At 41.1% G+C, this 7,448-nt stretch overlaps 1 long non-coding RNA gene across 1 annotated transcript; it reads right to left on the bottom strand.

Moving 5' to 3' along the window:
- Nucleotides 1-6,004: 6,004 nt before the first annotated feature.
- LOC104959006 (uncharacterized) lies at nucleotides 6,005-6,307 on the bottom strand. Its single transcript, XR_799815.1, has 2 exons — nucleotides 6,221-6,307; nucleotides 6,005-6,142 (listed from the first exon to the last, which is right to left on the bottom strand). It is a non-coding gene; the product is annotated as an uncharacterized lncRNA (long non-coding RNA).
- Nucleotides 6,308-7,448: the final 1,141 nt, after the last annotated feature.

Here is a 7,448-nt window from a genome sequence, read left to right on the forward strand (position 1 = left end):
CCTGGCAGTCAACCTCCTTTCCTGAACAAATGCCAGTTTGGGTTGGTTCGCTGACCAGTGGTAGCCACCTGAATTGCCCTCTGTTGCTCTTCAGACAATGCCATGCTTGCCACAATTGCCTCAGGTCCCTGATGCCCAACAATTTGATATTTCAGGAACAGTAAGTGTTTCCAAGCTGTAGTGTTCCTCTTCTGGCTCGGGGGAGAGAAGCCAAAAATTCCTGAGAACCTGCCCCCGAGTCTGTCCCTCAGCCAGTCACGATCTTCGGAGGTGGGCTCTCTTGTCAGCGGGTTAAATTAGTTATTGGTTTCAACAGTCACATTAAAACAGTTACTAAATCAGCTTACTATCACCTAAAGAACATATCTAGGATTAAAAGACTAATGTCACAGCAGGATTTGGAAAAACGTGTCCATGCTTTTATCTTCAGTAGACTGGACTACTGCAATGGTGTCTTCACAGGTCTCACTAAAAAATCTATTAGAAAGCTTCAGCTAATTCAGAACGCTGCTGCTCGAGTCCTCACTAACACTAAGAAAGTGGATCACATCACTCCTGTTCTGAAGTCTTTACACTGGCTTCCTGTGTGTCAAAGAATAGATTTCAAAATACTGCTGCTGGTTTATAAAGCACTGAATGGTTTAGGCCCAAAATACAATTCTGACCTCCTGCTAAATTATGAACCATCCAGATCTCTCAGGTCTTCAGGGACTGGTCAGCTTTCTGTCCCCAGAGTCAGAACTAAACATGGAGAAGCAGCGTTCAGTTATTATGCTCCAAATATCTGGAACAAACTCCCAGAAACCTGCAGGTCCGCTGCAACTCTTACTACTTTTAAATCCAGGCTGAAGACTTTTCTTTTTGTCGCTGCTTTAATTGAACTATTCATATCTTAGACTGCACTGTAACTTTTATCCATGTATTTTTTCTTTTAATGTTTTTTTATTAGCTTTTCTTTTTAATGACTGATTTTAAATGCCATTTTCTTAATGTCTTTCATTTTTTGTAAAGCACTTTGAATTGCCTTGTGTTGAAAAGTGCTATATAAATAAACTTGCCTTGCCTAATAAAGATTTCGTGTGACACATACAATTGATTTGTTGATGGGAATTAATGTGAATAAATTAACTCGGTCTTAAAAGGTTAACGTTACTCTTGCTATCACTACTCACCGACACTAAACCTTGTACCTCATGCTAGCCCTGACAACACCGGTAAGCACACCTTCATCTAGGCTGCACTGTTTTACGTGTCCTGACTTGTAGTGGTTCTCTCCTATCTACACTCTTCTTGTCATCTTTCTAAAACGATATGAGACTGGTAATTGACACAGCCATGACTTCTAGTTAAATTCAGTGTGGCTAAAATGAAAAGCTTTGTTAAAATATGTAAGCGAGCAAAAGTCAAAGTCAGCTTTATTGTCAAAATTCTACATGTGTTATACATCCAGAAATATCAAAAAGGGCCTAGATAAACATTGTATACATTAAACAAAACAAAAAGGGCCTAGATAACCGGGGTATACAGTTTAAAATGTTAATAATATATTTAAAGTGTTCAAAGTGCAGTTTCAGTGCAAGTCAGTTGAAACGATCTTAAGTTGGCGTGTCGTGAAGTCGTGCGACCCTGCTGCTGTACTAGTTTGAAGTTCGTTTATAGCATAACGTTAGCATTTTGCTTCTGGCGACCAGACTTATGATTCAAAAATTATGAAAGTAGGGTTGACATGTGGAGATTATCCGGCTGAACAAAATGTGATCCCTCTCTTAAATGTGTGTCAACCACAGACCTTATTTCGAGCTATTTTCCAAAATCCTATGGGAAAATTGCATTGGTTTTTGACGAAGGAACCGGAAGAAGTTTACTTCCGGGTTTTAAGACGCGTCACTGCGGTTCTCTATTTGGAGCAAGCCCCCAGGAAGTGCGCCGGACTCAGATGAAAATATTCGTGGTGGCCAAACGGCGGTACTACACTTCCGTTTGGTTGCCAGACCCGGAAACACTTTTTCCCATTGAATTACATGGGGAAAGAGTGGTCTGTAAATCGTTGGATAATTTTTTAAAAACTAAATAAACTACCCAGTATGAACACTTGTATAGCCCTTATTAAAAACATTTACCCATGGACATGATTTGGAGCAGGCTGGAGCAGGCGGGAGTTGAACTCTGACGTCACTGTCGAGCCGTTAGTGGCAGACTCCGCCTACTAAGGGCTTCTCGGCAACTCTGTAGAATCCTATGGGTGACGTCACGGACCCTACGTCCATTTATATATGCAATCTATGGGTCTACTATCCACTAAAGGCTTAAAAGTTTCTGTTGTCTTCAGAGAAAACACCCATAAATGATCATTAATTGTGTGTAAATCCCCTCCTCTGACTCAAAACAGCACTCATCTACGGCTGAATGTATTTAATGAGCTCTATACACTTTTAAACCTCTGACTGTAAACCCCTCCATTAGGGGAGCAGTGGACAGAATTATTTGCTGTGTCATTGGATGCAGCGCTTATTAACATTAACTTATTTGCCAAAGTTTTGATTTACATTTTACTTGTACATGTACATAAAAAAAAAAACGTTTGCAAAGGAATGCAAAGGTAGAACATGACATTGAAATGTTGGATGTGTATTGCAGAGGCCTTGCTTTATATAACTCACCCCACTTTCCTGCTCTATATATTATTATTATTATCCCACTGTGTCTTACTTCCTGGGTGATTTGTCAGCTTCCGAGGCTGATATGAAAATAATTTGCTATTACAGCGTAGGGAACACAGGACAGAATAAACAAATCGATTTAGGAACTGCTCTACAGTTTCAACCTTTCATGAGATTTCCAAACATGGTATTAAGACAGTTTTGCCCTGGGGTGCCATGGAGGAGAATCATTTGAATGATTTAAGGGGGCCCCAGAGCTGGAAAAATGCTGTGTAACAAATCAGAGGTTGTAGATATTTATTATGTCTGAGCTGTTGTTAAGCCGTTGTCAGAGGAGCAGAATTTGCAGCTTCGCCCCTGCTTTTTATTTTCATTTTTTAATAGACGGCAGAGAAGGCCACTTTTTATCTCTCTGTCCACCCATCTACTTGAAACATTATTTTCGTAACATCCCTGAGTTTAGTAATTAGTTGACTGTTGATTAAAAAAAGGGCTTTAGAGAGAAAGAAGGGATCCGGCAATTACCCAATGTATTAATCCCCTTCATTGGCTTCATTAGAATGCTGCACGCACCCTGGTCTCAAGTTTTACATTTAAATTTGACTCTCAGATTTTTACATTGCAATTTGCACTTTTAATTTGTGCCTCCCTTAACAGGACATAGCTGGTTTGGGCTTGAGTTAGTTTGTAAGTGGAGACATGCGTTCTGCCCTCCCATTTGTTTGTGAGTGTGGGGCCCAAGGTTTTACAAAGAATGAGACAAACAATTTGAATGCGGCATGTCAAAGCTCATTTTCCATATTCTCTACTTCCTCCATTCCAAGTACAGTAACGCTTTCCTAAGAAATGGCCCATCATGGAGGGGATAAAGGGCTGGAGCCAAATAAAGGGTGGTTAGATGGGAAATGAATGATGGGCGGTTTATTTGTTATTCCATGATTTAAAGATCCCCCCCACACATTTATTACATACTGTGCAAAACACTCTCACTGCGAGGAGCAATGCTTTTTGTTTGATGTTATTTTTTAAGTTCAATTATACTGTAAACCAAAGTAAATAAAAGTTCCTTTGCACACCAGGATAGATATTTTAAGGATCCTGGTGTAACTTAGTTTTTTTTTAATTCACTTGTTAATCACGCACAAACCAAAAATCATTCAATCATTTCACATTATTCACGTTGTAAATAAAAGAGGCTGTTCTTCCTTCTTTTTTCTTTGTCTTTTTCCAGAAGTGCCACGCTGTTATTAGGGATGGGATGACCGATTGGGATAAAAACACTCACTGATAAGTTGAATTGAATCAATTTCCATTAGGATAATCATGAATATTCCCACAAGTGACTTGGAAAAGCTGTCTAGCTTGCTTTAACCTGTTAAGGCCCTGACACACCAAGCAGTCACCAGAGAACTCGCTGACGCCGACACCGACTGTTGCGTAGGCGTGTTCTCCTGCGTCTTGGCCATGTGTCGCACTGGAACACACCGCAAAGACTTCAGCCGAGCACGTACGAACTGCGCATGCGTGAGCGGCAATAACTCTCCTTACCAGCAGGTGGCGGTAGTGTGTATTCGTCATTCAAAAGAGGCAACAACCGGAAGACAGAGAAGAAGAACAGACTACGTGATTTAAACAAACAACAAATAGTGTGTGCGTTCCATTTTCACTCTCGTCCATCGAAAACATGTTTTGTGCGGTACTGGAGCTATCAGCCATTGGAGTGTTGCTTGTGGAAGACATTCTCAAGCAACCGTTTTGCTTCTCATGCACTGATTCGCTAGCTGAACAGCCAATCAGAGTGATTTCTTTGTCCGACTGCCTGTGGCCGACGCCTGTTGCCGTTTCAACATGTTGAATCGGCCGTGCGTCGGCCATGAAAGGCCAAATAAGGCCACACCAAATTGAGTTTGGGCGACAGGGCACGCTTCGTCGTCCGACTAACGAAAACGGCCGATTTCGGCCTGGTGTGTCAGGGCCTTTAGACCCCAAGCCTGTTTTTCATGTCTCAGGCTCGAAAATTACATTTCCAGAACAAATGACCATATCTTCCCTTCTAAAAGGGTTAAATTAATAATATTTTTTCTCAAAGTAATGATAAACCTGTGAGTTGGATGTAGAAGAGTCAGAATCAATAGTTGTGGTTTTTTTTTAAAGAAAACTACCCTTGGATGATGGTAAGGTAGACTAAAAGCTTTAGGAATCCAAAGTACAACATGTAATAAGTACCCTGTATCAAGATTGATGCAAAACAAGTGACATTTGATAGAATAAAATAAATAAATAAAGATAATACAATAGAGGTAATGTCTTTTTAAATGGAACACTCACATGATGCTGCTATTTTATTCATTTAGTCATCATATTTATGAATAACTTAGAAATAGTTTTTCACTAAAAGGATGTTCACTAAAGAAATATGTTGTTTCCTATGTATGAAGCCATCCATGATGATTTTCTATTTCTTAGTGTTATTCACAGTATGTTTTAATGCCATCTCAAATCATCCATGTTTTTAAAAGTTTGTTTCTGCTTTGTCAAACCAATAAGAGTGGTTTAATGACCTTGTTACACCCCACCATTATGTGGCCCTATGGGGCTCTCAAAATTCCACCACTGAGCCAAATACAACGAAGAAAGACACCTTTTAAAAATGATGAATTACAATGAAACATGTAGGATATTTAGGATAATTATAGGATACGAGACAGAAACACAAGCCGTTTCTCAAAGTCGAGGACGCTTCCTTAGTAGGACGTCCTTCCGAGTCAGGCCCTTCAGAGGCAAGAATCCTTCCCAGCATTCGGAGAACGAAGAATGGAACAGGCTAGCTATTGTTCGTCATATGCAAGGCCCCGCCTTAAATTGAAACTCAACGTTCTCCTTCTGTTTGCAGCCTTGAAAAAAGTCCTGGAGGATAAGCAGCCAAAAGAAAATCATAAAATCACCATCACCAATCAATAATACAATTTATATTCATATATCATACTTGATGTCTGCAAACTTTTTTACACATATTGGTGCACATTGTAGCTCAAACCACACATATCAACAAAAAAGGCAAAGTCAAAACAAGGTTCATTTTAATTTAATTATTTATTTCGGTGCAAAACGTTCTAAGAAAGCAAAGAACCTTTTGGATCTTTCTCGGGCCTCTGCTGCTCTCCTCTCTTTTGCCTCTGATAGAGGATGACCTCCCTTAAGAGATTAAGGAAGGGATCCTCTCTCTCCCTCTTTTTCATTCCCGCGCCCCTTCCTCTCTGTCTCTCCGTGTCTTTTTCCTCCTCCTCGTCCTCTCGCCCTCTCTGACCTTCCTGGGCAGTGCTTGGCCCTGGATTGTCCTCTTGGATGGAGGCAATCAGGCAGGGGGAAGAGACCGCCGCAGACTGCCCTAATGCCTCATCCATTAGGACAAACCAGGGCCAAGTCGCTGCCGTCAGTTTCCCGTCCTCAGTGCCTTGTCCTGAGGTGGGACACTTGCATTCCTGAACAGTGATATTACATATACGCATTAATATATGAAAGAATAATACATATACTCATGTCTATATAACCTCTCCCACCTTGTACTTGGTTTTCAGATTTTCCCATTTTTTTTTGGGGTTGGGGCATGGGTTACCCTGCCTTCAACCCCCATGTTTGCCTAAATGTTCCTGGTGTTGGCTGTTCCCCTTTAGTTTGTGCTCACAAAAGCATATTACTCTGGGGCCAGCAGGTGAAAAACTAAAGAGGGGGTTCCAAATCCAGCAGCACCAACACCTTCTCTGCCGGATATGGAAGCCCTTCTTTTCTTTCGTTGTTCACCTGCTGGCCCTAGAGTAACTTGCTTTTGTGAGCACAACCTAAAGGGGAACAGACAACACCAGTGTGATTTTGGTGATGGTGTGACTGTCCTGGACAAAGTTGTAGGGGGGGTGCCATATCTGGCAGGAGAAATACCTGCTCTGCTGAATATGTTATATAGATCTTCCCTATTGACACCAGGATTAACCTAGTCTAAAATAAGGAACATTAATAGTGTGATATAGGCAAAGATATAAGATCAATAATACACTTTATTTTAGGCACCTTTCAAAACATTCAATGTCACCTTAAAATAAAAAATAAAATATGAGTGGCATTACAATACAAAGATGTGTGGAGTAGGAAACCAAAGAGGAAAATTACATTCAAAGGAGCAATTAAAGCGAGTGAAGCTAGTTTGAACAAATGATCTTTTAGGCTTGATTGAAAATAACACAGTGGGTGTTTCTTAATGTCGAGTAAAGATGCTCCAGAGCCACTATTTCAAGCATATACGTCATCGAGTGCCGCCAAAGTACTGTTCCAATGTCCAGCATACTTGGAATCCTACCGAGCCCGGTGTACTTAGTTTGGAGAAATTTAGAGGCTGCACATTTGTAGACTTCGCGGTCTTAAAATCCCCACAATGCTTTGCGCACGGACCAATTTCCCCAAATCTGTGGCGTAAAATGTAAGGCGGGGCCTCTCATTTGACACACACCTGCACACTTGCTCGCCTGTTCCACTCTTCCTTTTCCGAATTCCAGGAAGCATTCTTGCCTTGCTTCTGAAGCAAGATGCTCGGAAGACATGTGCTACCAAGCAAGCGTACTCGAGATTGAGAAACACCCCGTGAAATGACCAAGCCCCCAGGAAGTGCCGGACTCTTATATTCGTTGTGGCCAAACGTCGTTACTACACTTCCGTATGGGTTGCTGGGCCCGGAAACACTTTTTCCCATTGACTTACATTGGGAAAGAGTGGTCTGTAAATCATTGGATAATTTTT

Source organism: Notothenia coriiceps, unplaced genomic scaffold, assembly GCF_000735185.1.
Source record: "Notothenia coriiceps isolate Sejong01 unplaced genomic scaffold, NC01 NC01_scaffold00029687, whole genome shotgun sequence".
Classification (NCBI taxonomy): Eukaryota; Metazoa; Chordata; class Actinopteri; order Perciformes; family Nototheniidae; genus Notothenia; species Notothenia coriiceps.